Here is a 19,924-nt window from a genome sequence, read left to right on the forward strand (position 1 = left end):
GGAAGCTTCTTTGACAAATTTTTTAAAATATAAATTCAAAATGTCAATCAAAATTTATTTTGAAGCCGGAGTCAGTGCATTTCTACCGACTCCGACTCCACCCAAAATTGCTTCCGACTCCGACTCCACGACTCCAACTCCACAGCCCTGATGGCACCTGTCTAATATTTAAGGGTAGGTGTCACCATACTAAAGGTCCATTTCCTATGTTGTGAAGAACAGACCTCCTGATAAGATGGTATCTGCAGGAGGCCCTCACCTGCAGAGTACAGTGATCAACTGGGTCGATAAGGGATAAGATGGTCTTTCAGGTATCCTGGTCCTGAGCTGTATAGGGCTTTGTACACCAGAACTAGAACCTTGAACTTGGCCTAGTAGCAAATGGGCAATCAGTCCAATTCTTTCAGCAGTGGGGTGACATGTTGGCGATACCCTGCTCCAGTGAGCATTCTCGCTGCTGCATTTTGCACCAGCTGCAGCTTCCAGACCAACCTCAAGGGCAGCCCCACATAGAGCGCATTACAGTTGTCTAGCCTGGAGGTTACCAGTGCATGGACAACAGTAGTCAGGCTATCCTGGTTTAGAAACAGCCGAAGCTGGTAAAAGGCACTCCTAGCCACTGATCACCGGGGCCTCTAGCAACAAATATGGATACAGGAGCACCTCCAGACTACAGACCTGCTCTTTCAGAGTGAGTAAGACCCCATCCAAAGCAGGCAACTGCCCAGTTATCCAAACTCAGGAATCACCAACCCACAGTGCCTCCGTTTTGCTAGGATTCAGACTCAGTTTATTGGCTCTCATCCAGCCCACCACCGAGTCCAGGCACCAGTCCAGGGCTTAAATGGCCTCTCCCATTTCAGATGTTACAGAGAAATAGAGCTAAGTATCATCAGTACTGCTGACACCTCGCCCAAAATCTCCTGATGACAGTTCTTAAGGGCTTCATATAGATGTTAAACAGCATGGGGGACAAGATGGTACCCTGCAGCACCTCACAGCACAACTGCCAGGGGGCTGGAAGACAATTACCCAATGCTATTCTCTGAAAACGACCTTGGAGATAGGATCGGAATTACTGTAAACCAGTGCCTCCGATACCTATCTCACCAAGTCGTCTGAGAACGATACCATGGTCAGTGGTATCAAAAGTCACTGAGAGATCAAGTAAGAGTAACAGGGTTGCACTCCCCCTCCAGATAAAGGCCATCCATCAGGGCATGACCAAGGCCAATTCAGTCCTGAACCCAAAGTGGAATGGGTCAAGATAATCTGCTTCATCCAAGAGTACTTGCAATTGCTGCGCCACAACCCTCTCAATCACCTTCCCTAAAAAGAGGGTATTTGCGACTGGTCGGTAATTGTCACAGACCAATGGGTCCAGGTGGGCTTTTTCAGGAGCGGTTGGATCGTCTCTTTCAGGGTGGCTGGAACCACTCCCTCCTGCAATGATGCATTGACCACACCCTGGATCCACTCAGTCAAAGCTTTAATAAGCCAAGAAGGGCAAGGGTCTAGAGGACACGTCGCTGGCTGCATCATCACAAACACCTTGTCTACGTCATCAGGTCGCATCAACTGAAACCGTTCCCAAGAAATTGCAGCAGACATAATGCAGCATTATGTGTGAAAGTACATGTGTGAAAGTACTTGTTGGCTTCTTTGCTGGTATCTTAATGTCTATAATGCTGTATTCATATATACCTTTGAGAACAAGTCCATTCTCACAGGAGCAACACAATTATTCTAGCTAGCTGTTTTCAGGCTTATTAGTCACTGAAATGACAAATCTTTGAAGGGATTATGAAACACTTTTGTCCAAAGAGCAGGCACTGACAAGCTATTTCCAAATATTCTCTTCCATGCCTTTCCTTTGCATCCCCAAGCAGGTCTGTCTAAAGTGACAGTCTACTTGAGTTGAGGAAAATAATATGGATTTTTTTTACATAAGGATGACCAGATAAATGCTGAAGCCTCTCCCAAAGTTTGTGCTCTTGCTCTGAAGTAAATAAGAACAGGCCCCTTTTGCTTGTGCTGCAGAGTTTCTAAAACACCAGGTTTTTTAATGGATAGAAAAAAGCACCCACAGCCTATCCTGCTCTGGTGCCTTGACCAGTGCCTGATATGCAGAAAACATGGAGATAATCATTATCGTGTACTAATATCTGTGCATCAAAGTGAAGCACATAGCTACATGGCTCACTGAAGAACTGGCAGTTCTAAGATATGCTCAGCCTATGAAGTGGACTTAACCATGTTAGGCTAAGACTTTATTGTCCCAGAATGGAACTTTCCATTGCTGGTGACCAGGCACTGTTAAGTCTGTAGAATAATTGCAGTTCTGATTAAGTTACCTCCACAGCTGGCCATTATCTCAATATCATTATCAGTCAAGGGAGCTCAGAAAGGACCCAGTGTCTGTGAATAGGTTCAATATTTCTCCCAGCTGGCAAGGCCAAAAAGGAGATAATGGGAAGGCAGCCAACTCAGCAGGGCCAGGGCAGCACACTCTATATGAACAGATGGTTCTCATGAGCATTGCTGAACAACACCGGGCTAAAAATGGGCTATTTTGCTCCACATACCAGCTTGAGTAAAACTGATAGGGATCCATAGGGGTCCATTTATATTTCTCTCCCTCTCCCACTCAAAATCCTCTATACATGATGGGGCAAGTAGAACAACCCTGCTTCCTATTACGCATATGACATAACATGCAGGGAAATATCATACAAATCAAGAATATGCATGCACCACTCACCCTGTTTTGTAGACAATTCCTGGTAGGTGGAGAGCTAGAACTGACAGATGAATCCTGGCTTGCATGACTAAGATTCAAGCCAGCAGAACTGTGTTTACGGGGGTCCCAAATAATGAATATTTTTAAAAAATAATTGCTGAAACATCACCCTCAACCCATATCTTGCCCTCTCCTCTTCACTCCTTCCCAGTTACCATCCTCCATTCCTTGTGCCCCAACCCTCAATTCTCCTATATCCATTAAAATAGAAAACAGGGGACACAGCATTTTGACAGCACAAGTCCACAAAGTGAACAAAGTCCCTGAGAGAGATTGTATATTTGGGTCAACTTGCAGAGGCCAGACAGCTGTTTCTGCTCATGTTTGTCGAAAGCCCAGCTGCCTCTGCGCAATGACCAAGTCCATGCACTGAATTGCATCACACATGCTCTGATGGGTCCTGTGGTTGTTACCAAGTCCTGATTAGGGGACTGAAGTTCTAACCTGGAGTAGTACTGTGGGTATATGCACATGCCAACCACAGCTAGGGCAACTTGGAAACAATGAGAACCAGAACATGACATATGCCAGCAGCACCAACAGTGTCTGTTCAATGCAAAATATTCCCAAAGAACCCTCCCCGTCACCAAAACAAAACCTTTTAAAAGTCATTATTGAATACAGTAGAGATTGATGGGTCTACACTACTAGTAAGAAATATCTAAACAGGCAACTGTGACTACAGTATGGCCCCGCTTTACGGTGCTTCGCTTTACAGCGCTCCACTAATACAGCAGTCTCAATTAGACTAAAGCCCCACTCATACGGCGCTTGTTTCTCTTTTGCGGCCGTTTTCGGGCATCGTCCACCATTCTATTCAATGAGTTCCGCTTTACAGCAGTTTTCACTTTATAGCGAGGGTCTGGAACGTAACCTGCCATATGAGTGGGGCCCTACTGTACATAGATGTCTTGTTTACGTTGCTTACTTTGGGGCATGGATACAGTGCTTCTATACATCAAACACGTATTTTATGCTTGAAGTAAATGAATTCTACCATGCTGTCAGTCTTGGCTTCGATAAAACCAGTTCTGCCAGGGGAGGGGAGAAGAGAAGGGGGATCTTGCTCAAAGTCTATGTAACCAGGCTTAAGATGCCTGCTACCTGCCTCCAATCGACATTTTACCCCCTGCAATATCTTAAGTTCCTCACAGAAAACAGCAATAAAAATTGTGGGAGTAGAGCAACTTCACATGTAGGTCTCCATTTTGAAAGAGTTAATCATTTCGCATCATTACAGATATTTGCCAAAAACAAAAAGAGACCATCAAGACCTTTTTACCTATGCTGTCAAAACACTGAGAGCCCACATACAAGTGCTCAGAATTCCACCATTAAGCAGCACAAATTCCCATTGCCATTCTTGACAAACACAGTTCCAGAACTTTGCAACTAAGCATCAGGAGGGACTTCAGAAAACTATCAACCATCCACCATTCATCTATGGCAACAGACTCAATCCCAGAGAAAATTATAATGTCCGTGAACTGATTGTTCAGCTTACAGAATATATGAAAATAGGAGAAATGGTAAAGACCTTGTCCATTTTTATACACAGCTTAAAACAATTTATTCTGTACTAAGTCTGCAAGCATAAAACCAACATTAGATAGAATGGATATTTAATTTCTCTTCTGAACTCTATCCTGCATTAATAACATTCACATGCAAAAGAAAAAAAGAGCAAGGGGATAAACGGTGCTTTTAGAGTTGTAAAATATTATTTCAGTCCAATCCTAAACATGTTTACTTAGAAGTAAGTTCTACCAAATTAATTAGGACTTGCTTCCTAGTAAACCGTACCTATGCAGCCCAAAAGAAAATGTTGCAAGACAAAATAGTTTTCATGAGTTCCCATGATGTTCACAGACTGAAGATAACAGCAATGCCTGGAGCTTAGCAAAAGCAAAACAAAAACCAAAGGGTGGATACTTTACTACAGAGATACTTAGATTTCTCTTCCCACCCCCCCAAAGCTGTTATGATTTCTCTTTAATCTGGTTTTAGATGATGAAGACTGCTTCACAAGTTATGTCTCAGCAAACCCATGTTTGCCATCAAGTATACACTCACTGGACTGGTTCACACATAACACAAACTGCGATGTAATACTATATGCATGAGTTGGAATGGAACTCCCCCTTCCTCTTCCCATATGGCCAGAAAGACTTCACTAGCATTTAGCATTCACTAGCATTTCAATTTTCATTAATCCTGGCTTCTCCTTAGGTACATAATCAGTTTTAAAATAAGTCCAACTTTAAATCACATGAAGCTGACTAGTTAACTAAACAAGGGTTATTTTAAATCTGGGATAGGAAACCTCTGCACACACACACTCTGATATCGTAGGAATCTATCTCCCATTATCTTTTGCCTTTGGCCATGCTGGCTCAGCCTGAGGAGAGCTGAGTTCACAAACATTAGAGGGCCACAGGTTCCCCTTTCATTATTTAAACCAGGATCTCTGGTTCACACACAACAAACTGAGACTAAGGGAAACTGAAACTAAATGCTACTGAAGTCCTTCTGGCCATATTGGAGGGGAAAGAGAAGAGAATGCAAACTGGAGGCTTCACTTGGGCTTCTTCCTGCTTGTGGACATAGTACTAAACCGTGATGTGATGTAACATGTTAACTGAGCCACTAAGCTTTGAACTTTGGCCAAACCCTGCATCTGCATAATGCATTCACTTAGCAAGCATAGTTTTGTTATAGTCATCCAACAAATTTGTACAAGTATATCTTCAAAATGCAGAATATCTTCTTCTTCTTCTTCATCATCATCAGAATAAGAAGGAGGAGAAGGAGGAGGAGAAAAAGAAGCAATCCTAAACTGTAACAAGAAATGTGTCACTCATGGCTCCCATTAGATTACATTAGAGTGCAAATTTGACAAGATTCTTATCAACATCCACTACATTCCCCAGTAATGACTGGGAAACAATTAAGTTAACAAAGGTCTGATGGATTCCACAAAACTTGAAAGCCTCTTACAAACTTAAAACATGCATGAGAGGTAAAGCTGGTGAGGTAGTACTACTATACAACATTCTTGCATCCCATTTCAAACACTGTTTTTATACCAATACAAAGATAGAAAAAGCAATTTCTCTGGCTGTGTAGTATCTGGAGAAACTACCCTGTAATACAGTGTTTCTCAACCAGTGTGCCTCCAGATGTTGTTGAACCACAACTCCCATCAGCCTCAGCCAGCATTGCCAATGGTCAGGAAAGATGGGAATTGTGGTCCAACAACATCTGGAGGCACACCGGTTGAGAAACACTGCTGTAATAGCACAGTGGGGAGGAGAGCCTGGCTGGGAGTCCAGAGTCTGTGAGTTCAAATCCCCACTCGTGTCTCCTGGGTGTCAAGGGCCAGCTAAAGATCACCCCTATAGTGAGTGGCTCAGGGGTTACATGCTCTGCCACCTGTGGAGCCGTGGGCAAGCTGCATAGTCTCAAGGAGCCCAGTTGACCCCCACCTGGCAGTTGCAGACAAGGAAGGGGCTGGCTTGTGCATCTGTGGCAAGCTGAGTAGGCCCTAGCCACCTGCGGAGGACTAGCCTCAGAGGGAGGCAATGGTAAACCCCCTCTGAATACCGCTTACCATGAAACCCCTATTCATAGGATAGCCATAAGTCAGGATTGACTTGAAGGCAGTCCATTTCCTTTCCTTTTTTAAAAAAAAATGAATGAGATGAAAGGAAAGAGGTTTTCATACTAAAAAAAAAGAAAAGAAAGCACACCAGAAAAGTAAAGGTTAAAATGTGGGGAACATGACAGTTACAAGAGTATGAGAGAACAGACTCCAGAAATTGTCATTTAATATGACAATTATGTTTGCACTGAAAAATAATACAATTATCCACCATAGTGTACAGAATAGAAGCAAAACAGAATAGTATTCTGTATATTATTTGACTGTATAAGGGAAATGAACTACATTAAAATAGGTTTGTGACTTTTAATACTCTGCTGAACAAAACGCCATTTTACAAGAATTACCTTATTAAAGCAAGTTAAGTTTTAAATATGCTCAACTTTTTTCCAATTTTCATCTAACCAGTTTTAAAACCTATGTGCACAAAAGTATTGGATATATGGCATACATCTGATTTTAACAACGTCCCTGTCATCCTCAGCATTAAATGTTTACTGCTCAAACACCCATTTCAATCCCTGGAATGTGAAACTATGAAATACTTTATCACCAGCAAGGCTATGATTGCTCTTCATGCAAACCCATGCACACTTACTTCCAAGTAAACATACACAAGATTGGCCTGTACAACTATGCAGGAAATTAACATCATACTCTCACCATGACTGGAGGAGGGGGGAACATGTAGGTATGTCAGGCTCCCAACACTCCTATTTTCAAATATAAAGTTCTATTGTGTAAAAACTAGCATATGATGTCATCTCTCTGAATACACAATAGTAGAGATTCCAAAGATACCATTCTGCGGCTGAATCAACTTGCATTTGAAAGCAAGGAAAGAAGGCTTCTAAAAATTTAATGCATGTGCAATGACTTGTATTTTTTATATACCTGTACTTACACATGAAGCATTCAGTATATATAACACAACATAACTATGTAAATGAGCACTGCCTTCAAGTAGATTCCGACTTATGGCGACCCTATGAATAGGGTTTCCATAGTAAGTGCTATTCAGAGGTGGTTTACCATTGCCTTCCTCTGAGGCTGAGAGGCAGTGACTGGCCCAAGGTCACCAGTGAGCTTCATGGCTATGTGGGGGTTCGAACCCTGGTCTCCCAGGTCATAGTCCAACACCTTAACCACTACACCACACTGGCTCTCAACATAACTATAAACAATAACAAAAAAGATGCAACAGCATTCTTCTTTTACAGCCCTGTTTCACTTTGGTTTAAAAAAATTGAGCCTCATCAGAGGCAACAAAAGACAGAGGAGCAGACCACCGCCCAGCAGGCTGCAAATGACTTGTATTTCCTAAGAGTTATACTAATCAAGCCGGCCATTTCCAGCTGGCTGTCTTCTCCCATCCCCAGAAACACATCCTACAACTTAACCGGGCAGCCAAGTTTCCCTGCCATCATGTTGTCTCTTGTAATAACAGTTACAAGAAAGCCAGGAATCAAAGCTCCCCAAGGCCAGAAACTCATAATCCATCAACTCTTCTATTTCCTCCAGGGCAAACTCTGCTTCACTTCCTTATTGCAGAAGTTCATTATGGTTTCTAACAGCTCCTTAAGAGCATCATCACATGAAGACTAATATTTGGTGGCCATCTTTGGAATGTATTGTGTGCATGGAGGGAAAAGTAGTGGTATCCCATTCAGTGATTAAATACCCCTATTTATCACTAAACAAGCCAGTGACTGTGGGGTAAAGTAACAAGGTAATAGACATGAGGTTAAGAAACACGGAGAGAACATTCTGTCTGAGGGCTGTTTCTCTTTGCTGAAGGGAAAGTAAATAAAGAAGGTAGAAGGGGGCTTTGTTTGGGTTATTTTTAAAAAATACGTGTCTATTGTAAAATATGGAACTAAGGCTAAACACTAGGAAGAGCTAGGAGAATAATTTGTGACTTGCATTAGGCAGTTTGAAAATAGCCAGCACATTCAAAATCTAAACTACCCTTAACTTATGGGATTGGGACACATATATAGGTGAATATGAAATGAAAACATTCACATGGTGTTCTTACACCCAACCAGTGAAGGTAATGTTCCACAGAGCTCTTTCAAGTGCTAATTTAATTAATTTTTTTACAAAAAGAATTATATACCCCCCACCTTTCGACAAGGCCCTCAAGGCTATGGAATCAGAGACAGAAAAATGCTTTGGGTGGTATCCAGTGCTGGTCCAACTCGGAGAAGACCCACTGAAGTTAATGGTTATTATTAACTTAGGTTCATTAATTTCAATGGGTTTACTCTGAATAGGACTAGCATTGACTACAACTCAAAGAAATGCCATCCATGAACAATTTAAATTTAGACTGAAAGGAAGGGGAAAATGAAGGAAACAAAAAGAGACAAAGAATGAAAGGGGTACAGGGATGAATTTCTGCATCGAATTTCTAGTTACCTGGGCAATTAGCAGGTGTGATTTTTTTCAAGACCTTTATGGTCCAAGCCTGGAGTTTTGCTTTTGTAATTTGCCTACATGTAAAGCTGTCAAACTCTACTGATAACATAACTGCAACACCAACAACTGACTGAATATAAGAAACTAGTTGCTGGATGAAACCAAGAGACCAGCATACCGCTAGCCCAGAGGCAACAGCCCTCCCCTGTCTGCCCCCCAGCAACTGGTGCTCAGAACTATGCCTGACAATTAATTGCCAACTAGAAAAAGGTCACCTCAGGACACTGCTTTCAGAAATTCACATCCCAGGTGTTGAGATAAAAGTAGTGTAGAAGGGTTGCAAACATATCCACTTGTTAACAATATTTACTATGAAAACCTCCATCCTTTTTTATTTAAGAAATTAGATTTCTGTGTTCTTTCCCATATTACATTCCCACTCACCTTTTTAAAAAAGACTATTCATAGACTTCCATTTCTACTACCTTTGTTCAAAATGAAACAAATCAACTAATGCTTATTCATTAATCATAAGCAGATTGTTGAAATAAACAATATATATTTAATAACAGATTTAACAATGACTATAGTCTTAACTACAAGAAACAATAGTCTAAATATAGGAATTTTTAACTCATTTTGAGAATTTGTTTTTAGCAGAAATCCAACCAATAAATGTATTACATAAATAGTAAAGGAGAACATTCCTATCGCCCTCAATTCCTGTCCAGATTTATAACTGGAGTTTCAAGACTGATGAATGAATGAAAAGAATATGAACAAGTGGAAAGAATGATAGTGTAATCCCAAGCATATTTACTCAGCAGTAAGTTCAAATGAGTTCCCTGAAACTTACTGCCTAGTAAATGCATTCATTATTTCAAGTTAAAAAAGGTGAAAGCCTAATGTTTCCAGTTAGGTACCAAGGCCTCTTTAAATTTCAGGAGTTCCAAGAAAGGCTACCTAATCAACATTCCAGTTCCCCTTAAAAAAAATCCCTCTGTCCATTCATAACAAATTTGTATTACATTAAAATATTGTTTGATATTTTAACACAAATTTGTCATTCAATAAAGAATTACTTGAAACAGTCTGCATGTCCTTATGAATTCAGCTTTCCATAAAAGGTCCTTCTTATCAAAGACTTTGCATCTTGCTATAAATTCTTTACACAAACACACACTTAGCCTACACATACAAAAAACAGCATTGTCATGTCTATCTTCGTGAAGAAACATACATTTTCCAAGAGTTGAGTACAAGTCTTTTAGGTGCCAGTAAAGTGCGACAACTTCATTTTCCTTCCATCTTACACAAGTGCACCCTCATATTTTTCATAAAATTATTTTTTAATTATTGTAGAAGGGCGAGACAGTGGTCACAGTCATGCCTATCCCCAAATCATTCAAAGAAAATGCTTTCCCCATCACCACTTTTTCTTGCTGCTTTAAGTGCTGTGTAGGTTGCTGCCCTGGGCTCTTACTGGAAGGAAAGGTGGGGTATAAATCTAATAAATAAATACATAACTTCTCAGCCCTGCCTTACAAAGTAAGAACTTCACTGCCTAGGCAAGACTTAATTTGAGCCAGGGCTCAGAGACAGAACCTGTTTGGCAATGCCAGGACCATCTTGCAATTTCAGAATAAAGGGTTTCTTCTGCATGAGTAAAGGTGTATCCTTCAGCATTGAAGAACTACAGCTAGCCTTTACCATCTGGGATTAAGGGGCAGGATGATTTTGAGGGCAGGGAATGTGGTTTTCAGGTAGATACAAGACCCAGCCTCTCTCCTTAAAAATAAGCCACTGTGCCCTGGCCAAGTTCTTCCTTTGTGATGCTGAAGAATTTGTCACCACCATCAGACAGTATCAAGAAGAATTATTTATTTGTCAGTGATTTAAATTATTTCAGAAAGCCATGATTTAAATGGTTGATTTTTAACCATTTTCCATTTTTAATCAGTTATTTTCAAGAGAAAGGATATAAGCAGATAAAACATTTTTTTAAAAAAATAACAAAAGCACTATACCAGATCCAAACATAATCCTATATACATTTTTTCAGAATTAAGTCCCACTTGGTTCAATAAGCATGCACAAGAGTGCAACCTCAGTCCATCTCCAAGGGACAAACTGCAGTACAACACACATGTATTTGAGCCATTACTGTGTGTAGCTCAAGGTCTCTTCCCACTCTCACCTCCAAATTCTTATTTAGTATGTTAAAAATGTGCTTATTTTTCTAGACTGCTAATTTCCAAATGTTAGGCCCCATCAACAGGATCACCTCACTAATGGATTGCTATTAAGACAAGTGTTCAGAGAGAACAACGGGATGCCAGGGAGCAGTGACTTCCACTTCCATGGGTGGGGTTCACAGGTGGGTTCTGAGTAGCTCCTCATTGGGAGTTACTACACACTTAGTCAGTGGCTAGATCCTACTGTCTGGAATGACTTTTGCCTTTAACAACAGGATGCGAACCTCTTCCACACTGCTTCTAGAGGGAATAAGTTCATTCCTATTGTGGCTCAGTACGGGCTGACATTACTGCTTAGCCCAAGCAAGGATGGACGCCTGTTTAAAATGCTTAGACACTGGCAAATTTCAAAATCCAGCTGCCAATACTTAGCCCTGCACAAGGCTTGCCTGGGGAGGAGAAGGGGGGAATCGCATTCCTAGGCACACAGCACAGAATGTTTAAGATCCTGGGCAGTTAGGTATTGAGATTTTCCCCACTATTAACTCAGAGTACTAGAGTCCCCCAGCAACTATTCTCAAGTGACAGCTTCCAGCACTGGGAGTGGCATCAACTAGCAAGGAAGGAAGCCATGTTAACCCCTCCTCAAATCTGTGCACAGTCATACCAAAGGGCGCTACAGGCTAGAAAGCAACATAACATCAAAAGGAAGGATTAGGGATCCCAAAGGGGCAGGTAAGAAATGCCTCACCATTCCATACAAAAACACTGCTGTTGCTCTTTTCCCCTAAAGCCTTTCAGAATGATAAAAAGAGAATCAGAGGTATTGCTCTTGTACACACATACCAAAAGATCTGCAGCTGTGAACAAACTTACTTCACTATCATCACAGACCACTCCCTAAATTGCTGATGGATGCTCAAGCAGTATGTGAGAATAAATGCTGAGGCACAGAGAGCCCTTGCAAAAAAAAAAAAGACTCTGGAAGGAGGAAACAAATAGGCAAAGAGACAGCAGGCTTGGGGCTTTTGGTGTTTTTTTTCCCTAAAAGATGCAATGCCCCTCCCCACACCCACCCTACTCAGGGCTGTCAGGAAGCATTTACAGAAAGTAGAGTCTATGTAAACCCAGGGAACGAGACAGGTGGCAGGTGATTCTTAACTCTCCCACCCCTTAGTCCCAAACACTGTCAGGCTCTGGAGAACAACAAGCACACCATGCAACAAAAAGAAAGCTAACCTAGTCAGCATATTTCCTTGTGTGCAAACAAGATGTGCAGGTCGACAGCTTTTAGAGTCTCTGATAAGAGATGGCTACGAGACTGGGGCAGAGAAGGAAAATACTGTCCTGTTACCACATTAGCTACACACTTGCATCACCCCAGGCACACACAGATTTCTATGCAGGTCTATTAAGTATGGAAAACATATCTTTATGAAGAATTCAGCTTTTATAAATGGAAGAGCTAACAAAAAGGGAGGACCCCTCAGAATGAAACCCACATGCCTGAAGAATACAAGCGGCTAGTGACTACTACCATCGTTCTCTGACATACTGCTGTCACCCCGTCCTTCCCATCTACATATAATCAGACACACCCCACTATACACTGACAGTCTCTCCCCCCCTTTTACACACGCACGAGGCCATTTCCCCAACACACCCATCCACTGCTGCTTCCTTGTCAGAATGTATGACCTCACCCTCCCCACCACGCTTCCTTGAAGATTCTTCTTTCCAAGGGAAGTACCACCTCCCAAACTGCTGCCGCCACCAACAAGCCACTCTCTTTCCCGCCCCCGCCCGACTTTCTTATACTTGGAAATTCAAAAAGCTACAGTAGGGGCAGGGCTGGCTTTCACAGCTCACTTTGGAAACTCAGATTACAGCTGCTGCAATCTTCAGGCTGAGTTCCAGGAAAAGGCACAGCCAAAGGCGAGCCCGCCTTTTTGTTGGCCAGGGAAGCAAAGCTCTGCAACGCCAGGCTGCAGTCAGCAGCTCCCCACTGTCCAAACACATGCTCCCTGAGCCACGCTGCCCGAGCCACTGCAGAGCCTGCTGCTTGGTACCAAATACACCCGTCGCTTTGAACGTTCCCAGCAAGGTATGAGGAGGGGGGACGCTCGCCCACAGATCTGAAGGCAGTTCATCACTGCGTTTCCTCTTCTCTTGGTGCTGTTAACAAATTACTTTACAGGGAAAAGGAATCGGGGAATGTACTCCTCCCACCCCCAAAACAGCAAGATATATGGGGGGAAGAAAGGGGGTTTACTTACCAACTGTCTGCTGTCTCTCCCCCACAAGGCTACTTTCCTTGCAAGGCAGAAGTGCTGAGCTTTTTCAGGGGAGTAAGCGGGGCTTTTTAAAGGAAGCGTGGGGAGCTATGCAAAGTTTTCATGGGGGGGCAATCCCTTGGAGAGATCCACAGATCCGTACGTGCCTTTGCCTGCAGGAGGCTGGTTGCTCTTAGTCAGTTCCCCGTTGGTCCGATGCAGGGGTGAACTTTCCACCTAGGCGGCGGAGGAGCCCCCTTCTTGCAGCGCCCTCCCGGCATTGGCCCCAAACACCAAGGCGCTCGCTGGCTCAGAGGGGGCTGCTCTTACGTCGGTGGCGGCTTGGACAATGTATGCGTGTGCACAAGGCGAGCCCCAGGCAGTGAGCAGCATACGCCCAAACTCTGCTCGCTCACCGCCCACTATACACTCACAACCTCCCGGAGCAGCTGATAGGCGCTTCAGCTCAACCTTCGGGCACCCGACAGCGTCTCCCCCGCTACTCCGACCTAGTGGTGGGCTGCGAGACCTGTCAATCACGCTCAGAGCTCCCTTCTTCCCTTGCCCCGCCTGCCGGTGCCACCGCCACAGCTGCTGCTTTGGCCTGGGTGTTAGGAGGTCTGAAGGGGCTAGAGGAGGAGGGAGGAAACAGCGTAGCGAGACAATTGCCTTTTGCAAAGCTTATTTTTAGAGATCGCAGCTTCCAGTGAAATAAAGGCTCCTCTCCCTTGCTTCCGGGTGGAGCTCTCTTTCGTTGGGCAAAATGTTTCCTTTTATTCATTTGCTGGCTCGCTTTCCGTCTTAGAGACGTCTTCACTCTATAGTCTCCGCGTTTCCCTCGTCTACTCCTACCCCCCCAAAAGGCCCATTTTCTGGCCTGGCTGTGTCGTCGTGCCTGTTCTCGATTCTCCCCGCCTTTTCTCTCATCCTATTGCCTGTGCCGCTTCCATTAGGGTCTGTTTCTACACTGTTGCTTGGTCTTTTATACAGGGATGGATGATGTGAACCTCCCGGCTGTGAAATGAACAGGGTGTGTGAGCAGGCCACACCCGCCGGGGGGAGGGGGTCGCACAAAGGAATGAAACGAAAGGACCGTCACAAATTCGTATTCTTCTGGTGTCCGGTTAATTAATCTAAGATTTCTCCACCGGCAAGGCTCGGTTTTCGCGAACACAGATTGCAATGGCTCTTTAGAGGACATTCTCAAAAGTAATTATTTAAGTTATTAGAGATGGAGCTTCAGCTTTGCCACTCGTTAACGACCACCCGCGTTGTGAGAAAATAACAGTTTCATCACAGTTCTGAACGAATTCTTGTACTCTTGACTGAGCATTCAAGAGAGGTTAAATTAAAGCATGGATTTTTTATAGTTCTTTCAAGGCATGTTTATGCAAATATACTCAACAAGTATATATTACTAGCAAAGTGCCCATCATGTTGGTCATAGCGTGAGAGGAAAGGATGGCTATTCATATTAACTGATGGGCAACGGGCTACTCATATAGACGGAAGCAGAAACGTTCTGGTATTATAATAAAAACTTCTGTTTTGTTAATCACAACTATGTGCACATATTTTTAGGTGATTAACGGAATCGTTACAGGGATTATCCTTTATATATATAAAACCTGCAGGAACATAGGAACTCTGCAACAGGATTGCCCTTACGCTACTGCAGGACTAGGCAGGGATTTCCATTTCCCCAAAGGAATGACTTACAGGCAAAACAGTGCAATTTGGTGGCACCATTGGGATGGGGGCTTAATTTGTCCACTGCTCCCAGTGCCTAGGGCAGCCTTTCCCAACCAGTGTGCCTCTAGATGTTGTTGGACCACAACTCCCATCAGCCTCAGCCAGCATTGTCAATGGTCAGGAAAGATGGGAATTGTGGTCCAACAACATCTGGAGGCACACTGGTTGGGAAAGGCTGGCCTAGGGTAAGGGCCAGGTTTTGCTTCCTCTCAACCAGCACCTAGATTATCAACAATTTACACTGTCCCAGTGATCAGGAGGAACCATGGAAAACTAAGCCTGCTGCTGTTCTGCATAAACTGTCCTCATTTCTGTTTGGCCAAGCTAGTGTGACAACTCAAGAACTGGCTTTCATATGCATTGACTGGCATGATGCTCACCATTATAACAACCAAAGTGAGATGGAAGGATCATGAACAGGAAACCCCAAAGAGGTTCAATTACCAGACTGTTAGGATAGACTAGGGCTATGTGCTGCACACTAGCTGTTTCAAAAGCAGTGAGACCATTTTGTCTGGTTGTGGTTTCAACTATATTTCCCACAGCTGGACACATCTCCCTTCTCACACAGCAAAGCATTGGGCCAGTCACTGTGACTGCCTAGACTCACCTGGAGTGGCAATGGGGTTGATGGCCAATCAGTTCTGAAGTCTGTGTGAAGCTGACTTCAAGGTAAAATGCACTTGAGCTGTAACCTCTGAGGTTTTCAAGTAAAAGGGACAGAGTTTGCCTTGCTTAGTATGTCCCTCATTCAAAAAACAGGTGGAGGTGCACTGAAGCCAGTAAAACCACAAGTGTGTCTCTACCCTTAGTTTGCAACGCCTCGGGGTGGGAAGTAGATTTTGCTCCATCCCAAGGGTGGTGTCTCTAAATACATTTAGTTCTTCCATGTATGTGAATGGCAGTTGTGCCAAAAGGGTACTTGGGACACCAGTGGGATGAACAATGCACAATAGACACCATAATGTTGGGTGGAGGGCAGAGTCTGCTCAACAGCCTTCTTTGACGCAGCTCTTCTTACTTTATCCCATTTGTGTCAGAGGATGCTGTTAAACTGTACAGCAAATGTATTTTTTAATTATTTATTTTAGTAAATTTATATCCTATGTATCTTTCATCATGGAGCTCAATACTGTGTACATAGAGTTCCTAAGCAGGCTCCAGTTGAGAAACTGACTAGGCTCAGGCATGCTTAGCTTCAGCAATTTGGTTGCATTATGTGCACTCAGACCATTGCAAAATTCACTGCAGGGTAGTAAACATAGGCTGCAGTAATGTGTACATGCTTGTGAGGGGGTGCAGGATTCCAGAAGGGTAGCATGGCAATTGAAGAGAGCCAGAGAAAGACTTTTATATATAATTAACCCCTTCCTTTTCTGTACCATCTTGTAGCTTAATAATTTTCAGTGCTAGTTGTAGATATTTTCACATCTGAAGCAAAAAGTCATGTTTTTAATTACATACAAGCCTTATGCAGACTTTCTGATTGTACACATGCCATCTGGTCCCACTCCCTCAGCATATTTGTCATTTATTCATTGGACATTCCATTACCAAAAGGGCCTACTCATGTAGTCATCCAAAGTGCATAGGTTTCATGTATGTTGTGAGCTATGCATGTGGGGATCTGTGCACATGTGATTGCTAACATCTGGCCATTGTGGTCTCCAATGGGGTAGGCTGGCAGAGACATGACCCCCCTGTGTGTAAACAGATTATCTGCACAGAGCTATAGAAAGATGGAGACTGGAGTTAGGAAAATGGCAGCATTTCTGGAAACTACTGCCTGATTTGCTTTATTCCATTATAAGGCTGGCCCTTACTGAGTTCCACAAACCTTTGCATTTTATAGTATAACCTGCTTCTTTAACATATATCATGTTTGTAAAGATTACATATTGCAGTACAACCGCCAGTTAATCAAGCCTCTGAATTACACTGTTTTGTTGTTGTTATGTGCCTTCAAGTCAATTATGACTTGTGGGTTCCTTTATGGAATCAATCCATCTCTTGTTTGGCCTTCTTCTTTTTCTACTCCCTTCTGTTTTTCCCAGCATTATTGTCCTTTCTAGTGAATCATGTCTTCTCATGATGTGTCCAAAGTATGATAACCTCAGTTTCATCATTTTAGCTTCTAGTGACAGTTCTGGTTTAATTAGTTCTAACACCCAATTATTTGTCTTTTCCGCAGTCCATGGTATGCGCAAAGCTCTCCTCCAACACCACATTTCAAATGAGTTGATTTAAACTGTAGGCTATAACAATTATAATAGGATAAAGGTAAGATTTTCATATTCAAGCTTTTGTTAAATCTGTGCCAAGGAAACATGTAATATCTATGCAGATTAACCCACTTTATGCAAATTAGCTTGATTTGCCTAAACTTGCTTCATTTGCAGAACTTACGTTTGACCTTTTTTTAATCTTGAATTTTTTTTGCAGGTAGCACGGCGGTTTCCAAATAAAAGACATGAGAAATAGCAAGGATGTTTGAGAAGGGGAACATCGTTAGAGGCTACAGAGAATGTTAGCCATGCACGGTACAGACTTCCCTGAACAATGGAGCTTTTGGAAGACATTGCATGATTTCCCATATATGTTTGCAATCATGAGAGCTAGAAACTTGCTTTGATTAATGAAAGCTGGGTCTGAGATGCTAAGGCTGCAATCCTATTTACAAAGGCTAAGATTGCCAATATTCCATGCAAGATGCCAGACTGGGTGATACCCAATCACAAAAGAGGACCAATGGTTCCAACCATGTCTCACAGAGCTCATAATCAACAACAGCCAGTGTGATGTAATGGTTAGAGTGACGTGGACCTGGGAGATCAGTATTCAAATTCCCCCTCAACTGGGAAAGCCCACTGAGTGACCTTAGGCCAGCCACTGTCTGTCAGCCTAATCTACCTCACCGGATTGTTGTGAGAATAAAATAGGGAGGGGAGAACTATGTACACCACCTTGGGGTCCTTGGAGGAAAGGTGGCATATAAATGTGATAAATAAATGATAAACACTTTAATCTAAGTGAAGAGGCAATTACTAGTGAGATAATAGCTGTTTAATCTGTGACAAACACTCCTGAGGCTACATGAGAAAGATTTAGAAACATACATTGAGTTCCTGATGCATCACTGTATATTGACTCAGCTCTACATAATTCTATAAACTCTTTCATCAGCTGGTATAGCAGGGGAATGTTTGCTCCAGTCACTTTGGGCCTCCCCTAAGCCCTGCTATCAGAAAGGGAGGTTGCAGAATTCGCTTGCTTGGACCAATCCTCCTCCTGCTTGCTACTCACACTCACAGGGGCTTTCCTTGCATCCCTGAGGAGCACATAAAACATTACATATGCCCAAATTACAGGAATGCATGCTGACCACAGTTCAGGGGAATTTAAGGCTGTGAGCACACTAGTTGCCTATCTCAAAGCATTTCCATTGGCCACACCTGGATGCGGAATAGATTTATCAGCCAATCAGTTGTGAAATCGCTTTGAAAAGAATTTTTAAAAAATGCATTCAAGCTGATCCCACCAGGTTTCATAGGGACAGGGGGCAGGGTTCAACTAGCATCCTGTGTCCCTGTTTTTAGAAAAGAGAGGCGGAGTCACACTGGAACCAGCACAAGCTTTTAATTTTTAATTTCTAATTTTTAGGATTCTGATTATGTTTATATGGAATATACTTGTGTTTGGTTGTAAGTCGCCCAGAGTGGCAGATCAACCTCTGCCAGATGGGCGTCTAACAAATCTCATAAATAAATAAACAAACAAACAAACAAACAAACAAATAAATAAATAAATAGTGTCTCTACCCTAAATCTGCAAAACCTCAGGACATAGGTTTTGCAAAATTCTGTGAATATGTTTGAAGAGAGGTTGCTGCAATATACACAAGTTTGCCAGGGTGATAATACAGAGACACTAATACGAAAATTGACCCAGAGAGTCTGATGTAGTAGACAGCATTAGATCCATTCCTACTGACTATTTATTCAAGGCTCAGTCATGCAAACAAAAACTTCCTTTTGTAAAGAAAAATGCTTTATGTCCTAAATGCTTTTAGTCCTGAACCAGTGATTTGTGAAGCTTTGCAATTCCAAAAGTAATTTATTTTGTGTGTGAAAGAGAGAGATAGAGAGATCCCAGGGTAACTAGTACTTCACTGTGTTTGTTTTTGTTTTTAGGGATTATACCTGTTTTTCCCTGTGTATTTTGTGTGAATACCCTCTAGAAACTATCCTCAGTTAATTTTCCCTTCTATGGCTATTACAAAAACAGAACCTGATTTGAAGTGTATCAGATAGGCATGCCTATTCTGCAGTGCAGTTGGTTAACTGCCAACTTAACCTTAATATATCAGCCAAATTCATTCTTGCTGTGTCTACTATAATAAAAATAATATTTACCACATAGATACCAGTTGAGAGTACTTAAAGTGCTTGCTATACATTAGCTCAGTAATAATTCTTGAGACAGATGAGCATTATTACATCTTATATTGTAGAGTGGGTGTCCCCACGTGCTCCCTCGAAATGTTGGCAGCACAGAATGTTATTCAGGCTCTCAGCTGGCTAGGAGTGAAGTTGAAGGAAACTTCCCTTCAGCTTAGGCTCTAAAGAAGAAGATCCTTTTGAGGGGAAGGACATTAGCTCAGTGGTACAGGACATGCTTTGCATGTAAATGATCCCAGGTTCAGTCCCTGGCATCTTCCAGGCTAGAGCCTGGAAAATATTTGATTCAATGTGGACCAAGAATGGAGAACTTCAGACCCAGGGGCCAAATGTGGCCCTCCAGGCATCCCTATCTGGCCCTCATG

General features: G+C 42.6%; 1 protein-coding gene and 1 long non-coding RNA gene across 2 annotated transcripts in view; one reads left to right on the forward strand and one right to left on the reverse strand.

The window, feature by feature from the left end:
- HRAS (HRas proto-oncogene, GTPase) overlaps positions 1–14,312 on the reverse strand; it is a 68,986-nt gene extending 54,674 nt beyond the window's left edge. The window contains exon 1 of the mRNA XM_061609987.1: positions 13,354–14,312. The gene's annotated coding sequence lies outside the window, so the exon portion shown is untranslated. The remainder of the gene's footprint in view (positions 1–13,353) is intronic.
- Positions 12,939–19,425, forward strand: LOC133376950 (uncharacterized). Its single transcript, XR_009760585.1, has 3 exons — positions 12,939–13,181; positions 17,294–17,382; positions 17,545–19,425. It is a non-coding gene; the product is annotated as an uncharacterized LOC133376950 (long non-coding RNA).
- Positions 19,426–19,924: the final 499 nt, after the last annotated feature.

Source organism: Rhineura floridana, chromosome 2 (genome assembly GCF_030035675.1).
Source record: "Rhineura floridana isolate rRhiFlo1 chromosome 2, rRhiFlo1.hap2, whole genome shotgun sequence".
NCBI classification, from domain to species: domain Eukaryota; kingdom Metazoa; phylum Chordata; class Lepidosauria; order Squamata; family Rhineuridae; genus Rhineura; species Rhineura floridana.